General features: G+C 32.2%; 1 long non-coding RNA gene across 1 annotated transcript in view; it reads right to left on the bottom strand.

Moving 5' to 3' along the window:
- Positions 1–750: 750 nt before the first annotated feature.
- The window catches only part of LOC136042289 (uncharacterized), an 88,342-nt gene continuing 73,161 nt past the window's right edge, over positions 751–15,931 (bottom strand). Inside the window, exon 3 of the long non-coding RNA XR_010621236.1 lies at positions 751–899. This is a non-coding gene — a long non-coding RNA (uncharacterized LOC136042289). The remainder of the gene's footprint in view (positions 900–15,931) is intronic.

Genomic DNA, 15,931 nt, shown 5'->3' on the forward strand with positions numbered 1-15,931 from the left:
ATCAATCTTTCAAAAAAAGAACACTTTAGATAAGATATAATCTTTTAAAGTTATAAGAGTCCCTCTTTAAAGGTTTTTTTATGGCTAGAGGTTATTGAAAATATTTCTGTCGGGAAACAATTTTTGACTTTTTCCACCTTTTTATAACCTAGTACATGAGTTTTGTCTAATATACTGAACTAAAAGAATGGTAGGAACCATTCTACGGTTCCTTTGTCCTGAGACCCTAAAGTGCCTAAGATTTACACTGTTGTTTCGCAAAATCTTTATTGTATCTACTATTGTTACTATAATAGGAAAGAGTAGGTTTTGGATTGTATGAAAAAGTTCTTTTTGTATAAATAGTAAATTGTACTGGGGAAAGTAGGAACAGGATTGTCAGGCTCTAAGAAAACGAGAGGTTGAAGAAGATCCAAAGTGTAACGATTTCAAAATATTAAATTCTTTTAATGTTCGTTATAAAATGGGTTAGGACGTGCTGAAATTATTCTTAGAAACCAGGAATACTATTGTTTCTTTCACATTTCCCTAACGTCATGCAACATAAATTAATACAGCAGTAGTATGTATAAATTTCATATATCCTTATCTGCAAGTTCTAGAATGAAAAAAAAAACTAATACTTTGGCTATAAAGGGTCCTTTGTTTTGTAGATACATTAGAAAATACTCTGCCAACACACAGCGGTGTAGTCTTTGAGCTTTTGGTAATCAAGCGTTCACTTTCCATTACTTTTTATTCGGAGATATTTAATTTTATTTTAAGAAGAAAATCCTATGATTGTTAAACAAATTACTTTTGAATTAACATTGAATAATGTGTTCTGTAGTAATGTATAGACTTTTTGTCTTGAAATATTCTTCACCAACCATTATAATCCCCACGGACGAGCAATGAAACTGAAAAAAGTAAGTTTTTCTTAAATCCGATTGAAATTAACAGGACAAATTATTTGTACCAATGAGACATGAGAAAGGTGACTTGTGAATAAAAGGTATTCTGGCAAGAGCTTTTTCCCAACTTGTTAACGTATGTTAAAAATGTGTAGGCTTTTGGACAATAATACACAGGAGTCTCATTTTCACAGGCATTGCAGACTTGAGAATATCCTCAAAAGCCTTGATCGTTTCTCATTAATGGTCGAATTTTTAGATATGCAATTGAAAATCAAAGTGAGAATAAAGTATAAAATTGTGTCAAATATAAAGAAAGAAAGTTTCACAAAGAAAAAAAATTAACAAGAAAAGTAAATACCTTTAAAAAGTAGGGTAGAGTCAGCTAGCACAGCAAAAGGAAGCAAATATAAGAAGAAATTATGAGAATGTGCTAAAAAAAGAAAAAAAAAATAGATTAAATACGAAGAGAGTAGAGAAAACTGAATTAAACTCAAACAACAAAACAAAAACAAAAAACAGCCGGAAAATAAGCTTTTTCGTCTTTGATTTAGACATTACCTTCATACAGTCTCGATCGATTTGCAAATAATTATCAGGGCTTCAAATCAGCCTCTCATTACCATTGTATGAATTTTATATTTATACAAATTAAACTGCTTATTTAAGTTTTAATGATGCTTTTCACTTTTTGTACAAATTTATTTTTGATTTCTGACAACTTGCTAGAGCTGTTATTGATTTATATTTTGTAAACGTCAATTCTAAGTTTGTATCTTGAAAAAAATTGTTAATATCCAATTCTGCATAGATATCCACCTTCCTTAAAAAATCTCCTTCCCCTCTATAAAATTCCTCCGGCATTAATAATTTTACCCTAGAAAAGTTCATACTATAAGTTCAATACTTAGATTCCTCTTCTACTCTTGAAACTTTCCTCGTACAATTTTGTCCTCACTGAAAAATTCATCCAGAAAATTCTCTTTACTTTCATATAGATTTAATGTTATTTCTTAGCGTTTTAAAAATAATCCTAGGGATCATCTTTCCCTTCTTGAAGAAATTTCAACAAGTAATAATCCTTCCAATATAATCTCTTTTCATTGAAATCAGTAATATATTTTCAAATAATAAATACTATATTTAGAGTAGTACAAAATAGTACTACGTATCCGGCTCTCAAGACGGATAATTTTCTTTCTCCGTGAAACAATTTGATTTTGTAGAAATCCTCGGGCCTTCCCTCCCTCCAGAAAAAATATCTTCCATTGAAAAATGTGTTTATAAAGTAATTATAGTTGGTTCAACTGCACTAGACCAATAATGTACCAACAGGAGATGCAACGGGAGATATACTGCCCCGGAATATATTTGGTCACTCAAAAAGAGAACTATAACATTTAATTTACAAACAAATAATTTCTCTTTCGATAGACGACTGGTTTGATAAGATAAACCTCTAAAAAAACATAAAAAGCAACAAATAAACACACTTCTTAGATCTATCTTTTTACAACAAAAAATTAAATTTCAGATTTTGTGCATGGGTGCTTGATACAAATCAGCAAGGTTCTTTGATATTCTTAATCTAATGGTGCTATTTTTGTTATGATCACTTATTTTTATTGATCACATTGCTATGTGATCATTGATCATTTTGTTATGCTCACAAATATTTAAATATTTGTTATATATTTTGATGGCTTACCAACTTCTACATTCAACTTTTGATGGTATCATTAAACTTGATTGTATTTTCACTTTGAATAAGAATTAAAATACAATTTTATAGAGTTATTATTGTTATTACGACTCTCAGCTTCTTAGAGTTTCGGTTACTATAAAGCCGCATCACTCCTTGCATACACTTCGTTACCAAGAACTATTTGATAAATAAAAATGTATAAAATATTATTTTACTTTTCCTTAGAAAGACAATGTAATTAAAAAAGAGAAATAAATTAAAATACAACTTTTCATAACAAGCCTTTGAAAGAAATTTAAAAACCTCCATTAAATCAAAAAAGAGCAGAAATAAAGACAAATAGTCTTCCAGTCGTAAGAGTGTCACAAATCACGAAATAAAATGTATAAAACCAAAATCAACAGATATTTCAATAAATAACAGATTTAAACTCAAAACGAGCAGAAATTAGCAGGATTGGAGCCTGTAACCCTCACTCCCCTCATTCCTTCTCAACATTACTGATATTCTGTACTTTTTTCAAATTCCTTCAAGAGACCAGAACACATTTTACAATTTACTGTAAAAACATAAACAAAAACATGAATAAACTTTCGTGTTTTATTATTTTAATAATCATATGCTAATATCTACTTCTTAAAGTCTCATTAATTTCTTATTAATTTCATGGGTTGTTATATAGTATTACAAAGTGGGATGTTAGATTTAATGCATGAGTTTTGTAGAGAAAATATCTCTAAAATATCGTAAGAAAGTAAAATAGATGGGACATCAAAGGGTTCCCATAGATCTGTAATAGTGTGGTACAGTGGCGTGAAGCTAGGAAGTGTTAAATGAATGTTCCGACTGAGGATAAGTGCAATCTAACGCTCATTCAAATAAAGGATGTATTTTCATTAAAAGCTCCCAAATTATCTTAGTTGGCCGAATTTTTTCTCTAACAAGATAATTTGAAATCTGAAAAGAAAATAAAATTCGCAGTTGTCCTTGTCAATGGGGGGAGTTTTTGCTGAAAGAAACGAGAGATTTTTATTGAAAGACTTCAAAACATCAAACTATTCAAAATATTTGAAAATATTCAAAATTTGTGGTACAAATTTACTTCTAATAACAAGTGTGTACTCTGGAATGAGTTTGTAGGATCCCCACCTTTCTTTAATTCGTGGTTCCTTTAGCTTATATTTTATCCTTTATAAGCTTTTTTCATGTTTTGTTTTCTTAATTTTCTGAGTCTAAACTGCCTTTTCTGTGTTTTACAAGCCAGCCACATATTGCCATTGTAGCCTTAATTGCTAGGAGTCATAAGAAGAAACGCTAATAGGGAATGATTGCTTAAGCGTAAATGTTTGGTTCTAGTTTAAACGATTATTTTTGCTTGAAAATGCCCGAAAAAATAACAGATGTGTGAAAAAGACTCTATTAGTAAGAAATACACTAAGAGAAACCCACAAAAATATCGGATAACATTCTATAAGGCATTACTCAACACACAGGTGAACCTCGAAAATAAACTAATTTCATTAATTGATTTGTGACCCAGCATGTCAGTTATTGCAATCATAAGTGAACACACAATTCATTTAATCATTATAGTAAACACGAACGGGAATTCTACTTTCGTGCAATAGGTTATTTCATACAATCAATTTTGTGAATCAAAATATTCGAACAGGATTCATGGTAGAGATGCTTAGGGCTCCATTCCATTGATGGGGATTCCTTTCAAATCCTAATATGGTGAAAATTTTTTTGTTCATAAGGGTTTCATGAGAAAAACGTCTTGAAAGGAGAGGAAATACCATGAAAGAAAATGAAACCCCGAAGAAAATGCCGTGAAAGAAAATAAAAACTCTAACAAAAATCCTTCTTAAGAGCATTATGTAACATCCTGCGTGTGATAATCATTATGGAATACCCAGGTGTTTCCCCCCATCCCTAGTTACGACTGGGGGATTCACAACTTGACTAGTGGACTCCATAAAAAATCTTTTAAGTAATAGTCAAAAGTAAACAAAACACATTTCGTAATACAAACTGGATGAAATTGCTCGTAAGCCCAACCTCTTGGTGCTTAGGCTAAGGATTAACAGTGAAATTGGAAGTTGAGGCCCTCCGTTGGAGTTGTATTGTCGGGCCCAGAGTGAAATTGGACACTATGGCTCCTGGTGGGTAGTTTTGGGTCCGATGAAATTGAATGCTAGAGCCTTGATAGAATTGGATGCTACAGCCCCCCTCCAGTGAAATTAGCTGCTACGGTCCTGCTACTTAGCTTAGGTTAGGGGCCCGATTAAATTGAATGCTAGTAAGTCTGGTAGAATGGCTTGATAGGGTCTGGTATTTGAAGGTTCCCCACTAGTTGACCCTGAAGGTTTTCCTCTCCTTGCCTTCGTAGACCGTTTAAGAATCAGAGAAACTTTTAGTTAAGAACTAAAGAAATCATGAAAAAAACGTCTTGAAGAAAAATCTCTTAGAAAACGTCTTTTGAAAATTTTAAACATCTTGAAAAACTTCTCGAAAAAAAATTGTCTTAGAAAACGTCTTGGAATGTCTTAAAATATTTTGTAACGTCTTGAAGAAAAATGTCTAAGAAATGACTTGAAACTTCTTGAGAAATGTCTTGAAGAGAAATCTCTTAATAAAATGTCTTGAAATGTTTTGCAACGTCTTGAAGAAAATTGTCTTAATAAAACCCCCTGAGCTTTTGATAATGGACTCTAGCTTTCCTTATCACGTAGCAACCAAAAGTAAACAAAACCTATTACGTAACAACTTTTTTCCTGGCTCTCTAAATAGTCTCATTGCGTAACAACCAAAAGTAAACAAGCCCTGTTTTGTAAAAGCATTTTTCTATTATGCAACACCCGAATGTAAATAAACCCTTTTACGTAACAAACTTTACCTTGACTCTCTAATAAGTCCTATCACGTAACATGCAAACCCTATTACGTTACACCTACACTCTATTAGGTTACAATAATGATAATCCTGGAGTAAGGAAGCCCTTGAATGTTTTTTAAAGACTCTCTGTTAGGTAGAACCGAAGTAATTCCAGAGCAAAGAAGCCCCTGAAGGTTTCCCACACACCCTTAGGTTTCTTAAGCTTAACAACCGTATAAAAACCTTCCCTATGCGTAACCGGCACCTGTATCTCTTAGGAAATTATTAACACTTGTATCATCACAGGATTGCCGTTCAACCTAAATCATTAAAAGCAGAAAGGAGTAGCGTCAATGGGTGCATTTAAAGTGCATATGGTGTGACTACTACTTACCTCTTCCTCAATCCTATCAGTTCCTAAATCCTATCAGAATTTCCCAAAGAGGTAAATTCTGGTCCGAGTTTACAAAAACCAATTATGACCCCCCCCCTTCCCCCTGTTCTATCTGCCTCTTTGTTTGCCTCTTTGCTATCTGTTACTTTTTCGTTACTTCTTACTAACCTTGTCCCTGGGACTTTAAATAAATTTTTGTCCTTTGTTCTCTAATTGATATTGTGTTGTATATGGATATAAAAGTGACATTTTAAGCTATTCATAAGTTTTTCTATAGTTTAAAAGCCTTTTTTCATACAATAGATATTCTTGCATATGAAATTGAAAAATATCTTGAGGGTGTACCTGTTTTCTAATTTTTAGAAACCTGTCCTTATAGATAATAAATTTTCTATAGAATTTTCTAAAAAAAAATTATTGGTTCTAAAGTGTGGTTTATAACTCTCTAAGTGGAAATGCAATTATACACCCCCTTTGTAGACAAAAAGATTATTTTCCACTTTTCTGAAAAGGAAAGTAAATTGGAAATATTTTCAGTCTGATGAGTTTAATAAATAAGAAAATATCAAGACTTCAAGAAATAGATATTAGTATATGTTTATTAAAATAAAAATATTAAATTTCTTGTCTGAAACTTATAATTTTATTCGTGTTTCTTCTCACGTTTTCTTTTATTAAATTGCAAATTAGGTTCTGGTCTCTAGAAGGAATTTGGAGACTTAAAAAATATTAGGAATTTGCTCCCATGTACAGAATCTGAAATATTGAATTTCTTGTCAAAAGATATCAAACCAGCGTCGATCGACAGAGAACTCATTTGTTTGTAAATCATATGTTCTATTTCTCTTATTGAGTGACCAAATATATTGCGGGGGAGCTAGCCCCTTCCCCTCCCAGGTCTCTTTTTTCCCATAGTCGTCTAATCAAAATTCGGAAATTTTACTTTTGTTCAACAAAGCCAAAAGATCTAATATATATATTAGTATAAATTGATCCACCCTCTGATCCCCCTAAAAACCGTTCCAGATAGAAGTGCGACGCCGGATGCAGCTCTTCCTCAACTTTTCGATCTCTTTACCTTAGGGTCCGCCATGATTGGATAAAGGGGGGGAATATGAGAAAGCTCGTTTGAGGGAGGAGATTTCATTTAGTCTTAGAAAAAAGTCCTCGACGCTACAACAAACCTTTCATTTAGAGGATAGAGGGAGTCATGTGTAGAGGCACAGCTCATCCTCTTTGCCCTATTCTGATCTTCTGGAGTTGTACTGTGAGTGTTTTAGGGAATTCAACATAAAGAGAATAGGGTGTGATACAGGAAAGGGTGTGATACACCAGCAAAGGGTGGGATACAGGACTTGTAAAGCTGGATAATCGGGATGGATGGAAGATGATTTTTGTAGCGAAAAGCCTTTCTGAGCATGCTTGGACAGGAGTAATTTCTACTAACTTTTTTTATCCTGGTTGATTTTATGATATTATTTTGAAAAAGTAAAATTAATACCCGAATAATAGATCAAAAGATGGAAGGTTAATATTTTTTTTTAGGAAGTTAAATTCTTTTAAATCATATTTTAGAACCTTTAGAGTGAAAACTAATATAGGAAACATATTATTTATGTGAACTGATTTCTATATAATACAATTAATAGGTCAAAACTCAAGATATCACTTTAATATTCAAAAATATAGATTATATAAAACTAGCATCTAAGCTGTAGAACAACTAGTTAAGAACTCTATATATCTCTTTTATATCCATGTACGACCAAATATTTTTTTTTTATTAACAAAAAAGGTATCGAAAGATGCAAAGAAAAGATTATTCAAAAGTATAGAAAAATATAGAAATGGCAAAGAGACAAAGAAGAGACAAAAAGAAAAGAGGCAGAGAGGTAGAGAGTAGGGTCTAAAAGGGGGAGAAGGAGATTAGCACTTTTAAATAAAGTGATAATCTTAATATTATTGTTTTCAATCTATGGAGTAAAACTACTACTTGTAAAATATTAAGCAAAAAAAAAAAAAAAATTTAAATCAACCTAAAACACGAAGCACTGAGTGTAAGGAGCAACATTTCAAATGAACAAAACATTTTGTCTCTGATTTAGACTTCCCGTTCCCACACCTTTTATCTGTAAGCTATTGTTTTTAAGTGCTTCGAAAAAGCTTCTTATTACAAATACATGGCTCATTTGTTTTAGGATTTATTTTATAGATTTGGACTAAAATGTCAAACTTTGGCATTTATAGCTAAAAACTGGAAGCAGCGGCTAAGCCCCCCTTCCCCCTGTATAGAATGATTTCTGTTCATTTTAAGTTTCAATGTTGCTATTCACTTCAAGTAGATTTAATTGTTGTATTTAATTAAATAGATGTTTTTTTTCTATAGCTTTAAACATCAATGCTAGAAGAGCAACTTAATATAAAATTTTTAATCTCCAATCCTGCCAGGAGACCCACCTTTAATCTCCGTAAAAATCCTCCCCCAACTGTAAATTCCTTCTGTGTGAATAATTTTCCCAAGAAAAGTTCACCCAGGCTTAATTTCTCTCCTCCTCTAGAAGTTTTCCCTAGACTATTCTGTTCTCTCTTTAATCTCTTCTTGACAATTCCTAACTTGACCCCCAACAGTTTACTTTGAGAAGGCATCACCAGTTGAGATTTTAAAGGTCTAGTGACATTAAACTTACTTAAATTGATCCAGAGACCCATTTTTTTGGGGGGGGGGAGGCACTTTTCTCAAGGGAGGCTAGGCAGGAGGATTTTCGCATGGAGGAATTTTTCTTGGGGGAAGGGAATTTTGTATGGTTGGAAAGCCACGTAGATAGAACTATTTATTACTTTTCTTTTTGTGATATTTTTTTCTAAAATATATGATTGATTTTCAAGGAGGGAGTTTCTATGGTGGGAGGGATGATTACTTGGCGAAATTTCTTCAAGAAGGAAAAGTAGATTCCTAAAAGTATTTGAGAAATAATCAGAAATTAAATTAAGATTATATGAAAGCAAAGAGAATTTTCTAGAGGGAATTGTCAAGAAGAGATTAAAGCGAGGACAGAATGGTCTGGGGAAAACTTCTAGAGGAGAAGAGAAATTAAGCCTGGGTGAACTTTTCTTGGGAAAATTATTCACGCAGAAGGAATTTTCAGTTGGGGGAGGATTTTTACGGAGATTAAAGGTGGGTCTCCTGGCAGGATTGGAGATTAAAAATTTTATATTAAGTTGCTATCCTAGCATTGATGTTTAAAGCTATAGAAAAAAAACATCTATTTAATTAAATACAACAATTAATATCTACTTGAAGTGAAAAGCAACATTGAAACTTAAAATGAACAGAAATCATTCTATACAGGGGGAAGGGGGGCTAAGCCGCTGCTTCCAGTTTTTAGCTATAAATGCCAAAGTTTGACATTTTAGTCCAAATCTATAAAATAAATCCTAAAACAAATGAGCCATGTATTTGTAATAAGAAGCTTTTTCGAAGCACTTAAAAACAATAGCTTACAGATAAAAGGTGTGGGAACGGGAAGTCTAAATCAGAGACAAAATGTTTTGTTCATTTGAAATGTTGCTCCTTACACTCAGTGCTTCGTGTTTTAGGTTGATTTAAATTTTTATTTTTTTTTTACTTAATATTTTACAAGAAGTAGTTTTACTCCATAGCTTGAAAACGATAATATTAAGATTATCACTTTATTTAAAAGTGGTAATCTCCTTCTCCCCCTTTTAAACCCTACTCTCTACCTCTCTGCCTCTTTTCTTTTTGTATCTTCTTTGTCTCTTTGCCATTTCTATATTTTTCTATACTTTTGAATAATCTTTTCTTTGCATCTTTCGATACCTTTTTTGTTAATAAAAAAAAAATATTTGGTCGTACATGGATATAAAAGAGATATATAGAGTTCTTAACTAGTTGTTCTACAGCTTAGATGCTAGTTTTATATAATCTATATTTTTGAATATTAAAGTGATATCTTGAGTTTTGACCTATTAATTGTATTATATAGAAATCAGTTCACATAAATAATATGTTTCCTATATTAGTTTTCACTCTAAAGGTTCTAAAATATGATTTAAAAGAATTTAACTTCCTAAAAAAAAATATTAACCTTCCATCTTTTGATCTATTATTCGGGTGTTAATTTTACTTTTTCAAAATAATATCATAAAATCAACCAGGATAAAAAAAGTTAGTAGAAATTACTCCTGTCCAAGCATGCTCAGAAAGGCTTTTCGCTACAAAAATCATCTTCCATCCATCCCGATTATCCAGCTTTACAAGTCCTGTATCCCACCCTTTGCTGGTGTATCACACCCTTTCCTGTATCACACCCTATTCTCTTTATGTTGAATTCCCTAAAACACTCACAGTACAACTCCAGAAGATCAGAATAGGGCAAAGAGGATGAGCTGTGCCTCTACACATGACTCCCTCTATCCTCTAAATGAAAGGTTTGTTGTAGCGTCGAGGACTTTTTTCTAAGACTAAATGAAATCTCCTCCCTCAAACGAGCTTTCTCATATTCCCCCCCTTTATCCAATCATGGTGGACCCTAAGGTAAAGAGATCGAAAAGTTGAGGAAGAGCTGCATCCGGCGTCGCACTTCTATCTGGAACGGTTTTTAGGGGGATTTATTTCCAAAATATTCTTCTTGTGACTACTTCAGAAGAATTTAGAAAAGACATTTAAACCCTCAGGGTTTCAAAACCAGGGAATCAAATAGTGGTATATAAAATACCGTTAAGTACCTGAAGCCGTGAAAATAGGAATAAAATATGTACTTTTTTCATAAAAGTGAAAATTATGTTGTCTTCCCTTTTCTTCAAAGGGAGTTTAAATTTGTATTTCCACTTAAAGAGTCATTAAATGTTTTAAAAATAATTTATTAAGTAATTACTTAGAGTCTGGTAATTTTTTTTAATATAATATATAAGAATAAATCTTTTAGCGTCAAGTATATTGGCTTTTGGTTCATTGTGCAAGTGGAGCAGGGGATGACTAATCCTCAAGAAGTTCACATTTAGTCAATTTTTTTTAATCTTCTTTAATTTTACGACATTATTGTGAAAAAGAAATGTATCCGAATAATAGATAACAAGTTGGAAAGTTAATACTTTTATGGGATTTTACATTCTTTTAAATCATTTTTTAGAATCTAAATAGTAAAAACTAATATAGAAAACATAATATATGTAAAAACTGGATTCTAAATAATACTACAAAGAGGCAAAAACTCAAGATATCACTATCATATCCAAAATATATATTTTACAAAACTGGTTTCTAAACTATAGAACAACTAGTTAAAAACTCTAAATATCACCTTTAAATATCCATGTACGACAAAATACTGTTTTCTTAATAAAGGACAAAAAAGTATTGGAAGTCGCAGCATTGCCAATTGGGACCTTAAGGATCTAGTGCAGTCAAACGTACTTTTATTAATTTATAAACATTTTACTTGGAAGGGGGAGGTTCCTCGAGGGAGACAAGATTGGAAGGTTTCACATGAAGGAATTTTCTAATGGGGAAGGTAATTTTGTGTGGTTGGAAATTCAGATAAGTAATATTATTTGTCAATTTTCTAATTTTTTTATTTGGAAATAGATGACTGATTTTCAAGGGGAGAGTCTTTATGGAGGGGGGGGGGGAATGGTTGCTAGGATTATTAGGCTTATTTGATAAATAATAAGAAATAAAATTAAATTTATATGAAAGTAAAAAGGATTTTATAGAGGAAATTGTCAAGGGGAATCTTAGCAAGGACAAAATTGTCTGGGGATAACATAAAGAGGAGATGAGGAAAAGGAATTTAAGCTAGAATTCCTTTTTTTTCAGGAAAATTTTTCTTCCAGAAAGATTTTTTTCAGGGGAGAGGGTGACTTTTATGGAGAAGAAAGGTGGGCATCCAGGCATGAATTGAAATTGATAATTTTATATCAATTTATAAGCTTAGAATTGATTTTTACAATCTATGGAATAAAAAATCTCTAATAACTTATTAAATACAAACAAAAATTTTACGTAATATGAAACGCAACATTAAAACTTAAAACAAACAGAAAATGCTTTACATCAGAGGGACGGAACTTCCACTTGTCTAATTATTTACACCAAAGTCTCAAATTTTGATGTAAGTCTCAAATTCACGCCAAAGTCTCGCATTTGAGGAAGAGCCTTAGTAAATTTTTCTTATTTCCAAAAAAAAGAAAAAGAAACCCTAAAAGCCACAGAATGTTAATGAAAATCACACCATCAGATTCAACGTATCATAATACTCTACTGTCGAGGTTTCAAGCTCCTATGTGCAAAAATGTGTTATTTTTTTTGTCAGAACAAAGGTCATGGATACATGTTTATTTGTTTGTTTTTAATTTGTTTTTTTTTTCGCCTAGGGGTGATCGTATGGACCCAATGGTCTTAAAATATAGAGAATTAACTCATTTGAACGGAAATTAAAAGTTTTACTGCCCTTTTAAAGGGACCATACTATTGGAGGGCAACTATGCCCCCTCCCAGGATCATTTTCCCCAATGTTACCGAATAGAATTTTAAGATTTTGTTCAGTATAGTCGAAAAATCAGTTAACGATGTCTTTGAAGATGACTTAGTTCCCCACAGTTTCCAGGCAATTGAGTGCAAGTTATGATTAGTTGCCCACAATATATGTATAGTATTGGTTGTTGGGAAGTATACAGACGTTTTCAGGGGTATTTGTCTGGTGGGTTGTGGTCTGGAATCAAAATCAAAGAGAATTATCTAGAGAGAATTGTCAAGAAGAGATTAAAGTGAGGACAGAATGGTCTGGGGAAAACTTCTAGAGGAGAAGAGAAATTAAACTTGGGTGAACTTTTCTTGGGAAAATTATTCACGCAGAAGGAATTTTCAGTTGGGGGAGGATTTTCACTGAGATTAAAGGTGCGTATCCCGGCAGGATTGGAGATTAAAAATTGTATATTAAGTTGCTTTTCTAGCATTGATGTTTGAAGCTATAGAAAAAACATATAATATTTAATTAAATGCAACATTTAATTAATTTCTACTTGAAGAGAACAGCAACATTGAAACTTAAAATGAACAGAAACTATTTTGTATACGGGGAGGGGGAGGGGCTAGGCCGCTGCTTCCAATTCTTAGCTGTAAATGCCGAAGTCTGACATTTTAGTCCAAATCTATAAGAAAAAAATCCTGAAACACATCAGCCATGCATTTGTAATGAGAAGCTTATTTGAAGCACTTAAAAACAATGGCTTACTGATAGAAGCTGTGAAAAGGGGAAATCAAAATCAGAGACAAAGTGTTTTGTTCATTTTAAATGTTAGTCCCTACTATCAGTGCTGCGTGTTTTTGGTTGATTTTTTTTTTTTTTTTTTACTTAATAGTTTATAAGAAGCAGTTTTACTCTATAGCTTGAAAAGATAATATTAGGATTATTACTTTATTTAAAAGTCCTAATCTTTTTCTCTTCCTTTTGGACCCTACTCTCTACCTCTCTGCCTCTTTGTCTCTTCTTTGTCTCTTTGCCCTTTCTATATTTTTCTATACTTTTGAATAAGCTTGTCCTTGCGTCTTTCAATACCTTTTTTGTTAAGAAAAAAAAACTAAATTTGGTCGTACATGGATATAAAAGTGATATATAGAGTTTTTGACAAGTTGTTCCAAAGCTTGAATACCAGTTTTATAAATCTATCTTTTTGAATATTAAAGTTATATCTTGACTTTTCACCTATTAGTTTTCTTATTTAGAAACCAGTTCATATAAATAATATGTTTTCTATATTAGTTTACACTCTGATGGTTCTAAATCATGATTTAAAAGAATGTAACTTCCTACATAAAAGTAATAACCTTCCATCTTTTGATCTATTATTCGGGTATCTTTTTTACTTTTTCAAAATAATATCGTAAGATCTACCAGGATTTAAAAAAAAATAGTAGAAATTACTCCTGCCCAGGAATGCTCAGAATGACTTCTCACTACAAAAATCATCTTCCATCCATCTCGATTATCCCACTTTAAAAGTCCTGTATCACACCCTTAGCTGAATAAAAATATCCTCTATATGCCGAATTCCCTAAAACACTCTTAGTGCAACTCCAAAAGATCAGAATAGGGCAAACAGGTTGAGCTGTTCCTCTACATATGACTCTCTCTACCCTATAAATGAAAGGCTTGTTGTAGTATCGAGGACTTTTTTCTAAGACTACGTGAATTATCCTTGCTTAAACGAGCTCTCTCACATTCCCCCTTCCTTTATCAAACGTCTTGGCAGACCCAAAAGCAAAGAGATCGATCCAATTATCTAAAGAAGGAATACAAAGAACCGAAAAGTTGAGGAAGAGCTGCATCCGGCACTGCACTTCTAATTTGTAAGCCCCCTGTATCACTTTCCCGAAGATAGCACACCAAACTCAGCCATCATTAAGCCCCCCAAAAAAGCCTATAGCCCCCAAAAAAGATTTCCAATCCCTAGGGATACATCTTTATAAATTGAATAGTTGTCTGATACAAGGATGAACAGCTTTAATGCTTCAAAAGACTAATTCAAAAACAATTACTCCAAAAACAAATAGCCCGATAAATGGTGGTACGAGAGCACCCAAGTTTAATTTTCAAAAAGAAGATATAAAGCTGAAAGGAAAATCAACGAGATTTGTCGTTTGGGGATTAATTTCTCTATCAATCTTTCTTGAATTTGCCAATTATTTTAGTTGAATTTTTTTTCCTTATATAGTTTTTTTCTTAATAATTTATAAGAAGTTGTTTTAATCTATTGACTGAAAACAATAAACTTAATTCCGCTTTATTTGAAAAAATAAAAAACAATTAAATATCGCTTTATTTAAAAGCGCTAATCACTTTTTTTCTTTTTTAGAACCCAACCCTGTTTTTTCTCTTCCTAATTTTTTGTTGTTTCCATGCTATCTCTGTATTTTTCGTTACTTATGAAAAAACTTGTCTTTGCGACTTTCAATACTTTTTTGTCCTTTATTAAGAAAACAGTATTTTGTCGTACATGGATATTTAAAGGTGATATTTAGAGTTTTTAACTAGTTGTTCTATAGTTTAGAAACCAGTTTTGTAAAATATATATTTTGGATATGATAGTGATATCTTGAGTTTTTGCCTCTTTGTAGTATTATTTAGAATCCAGTTTTTACATATATTATGTTTTCTATATTAGTTTTTACTATTTAGATTCTAAAAAATGATTTAAAAGAATGTAAAATCCCATAAAAGTATTAACTTTCCAACTTGTTATCTATTATTCGGATACATTTCTTTTTCACAATAATGTCGTAAAATTAAAGAAGATTAAAAAAAATTGACTAAATGTGAACTTCTTGAGGATTAGTCATCCCCTGCTCCACTTGCACAATGAACCAAAAGCCAATATACTTGACGCTAAAAGATTTATTCTTATATATTATATTAAAAAAAATTACCAGACTCTAAGTAATTACTTAATAAATTATTTTTAAAACATTTAATGACTCTTTAAGTGGAAATACAAATTTAAACTCCCTTTGAAGAAAAGGGAAGACAACATAATTTTCACTTTTATGAAAAAAGTACATATTTTATTCCTATTTTCACGGCTTCAGGTACTTAACGGTATTTTATATACCACTATTTGATTCCCTGGTTTTGAAACCCTGAGGGTTTAAATGTCTTTTCTAAATTCTTCTGAAGTAGTCACAAGAAGAATATTTTGGAAATAAATCCCCCTAAAAACCGTTCCAGATAGAAGTGCGACGCCGGATGCAGCTCTTCCTCAACTTTTCGATCTCTTTACCTTAGGGTCCGCCATGATTGGATAAAGGGGGGGAATATGAGAAAGCTCGTTTGAGGGAGGAGATTTCATTTAGTCTTAGAAAAAAGTCCTCGACGCTACAACAAACCTTTCATTTAGAGGATAGAGGGAGTCATGTGTAGAGGCACAGCTCATCCTCTTTGCCCTATTCTGATCTTCTGGAGTTGTACTGTGAGTGTTTTAGGGAATTCAACATAAAGAGAATAGGGTGTGATACAGGAAAGGGTGTGATACACCAGCAAAGGGTGG

Source organism: Artemia franciscana, unplaced genomic scaffold (assembly GCF_032884065.1).
Source record: "Artemia franciscana unplaced genomic scaffold, ASM3288406v1 Scaffold_1017, whole genome shotgun sequence".
In the NCBI taxonomy this organism is placed as follows: Eukaryota; Metazoa; Arthropoda; class Branchiopoda; order Anostraca; family Artemiidae; genus Artemia; species Artemia franciscana.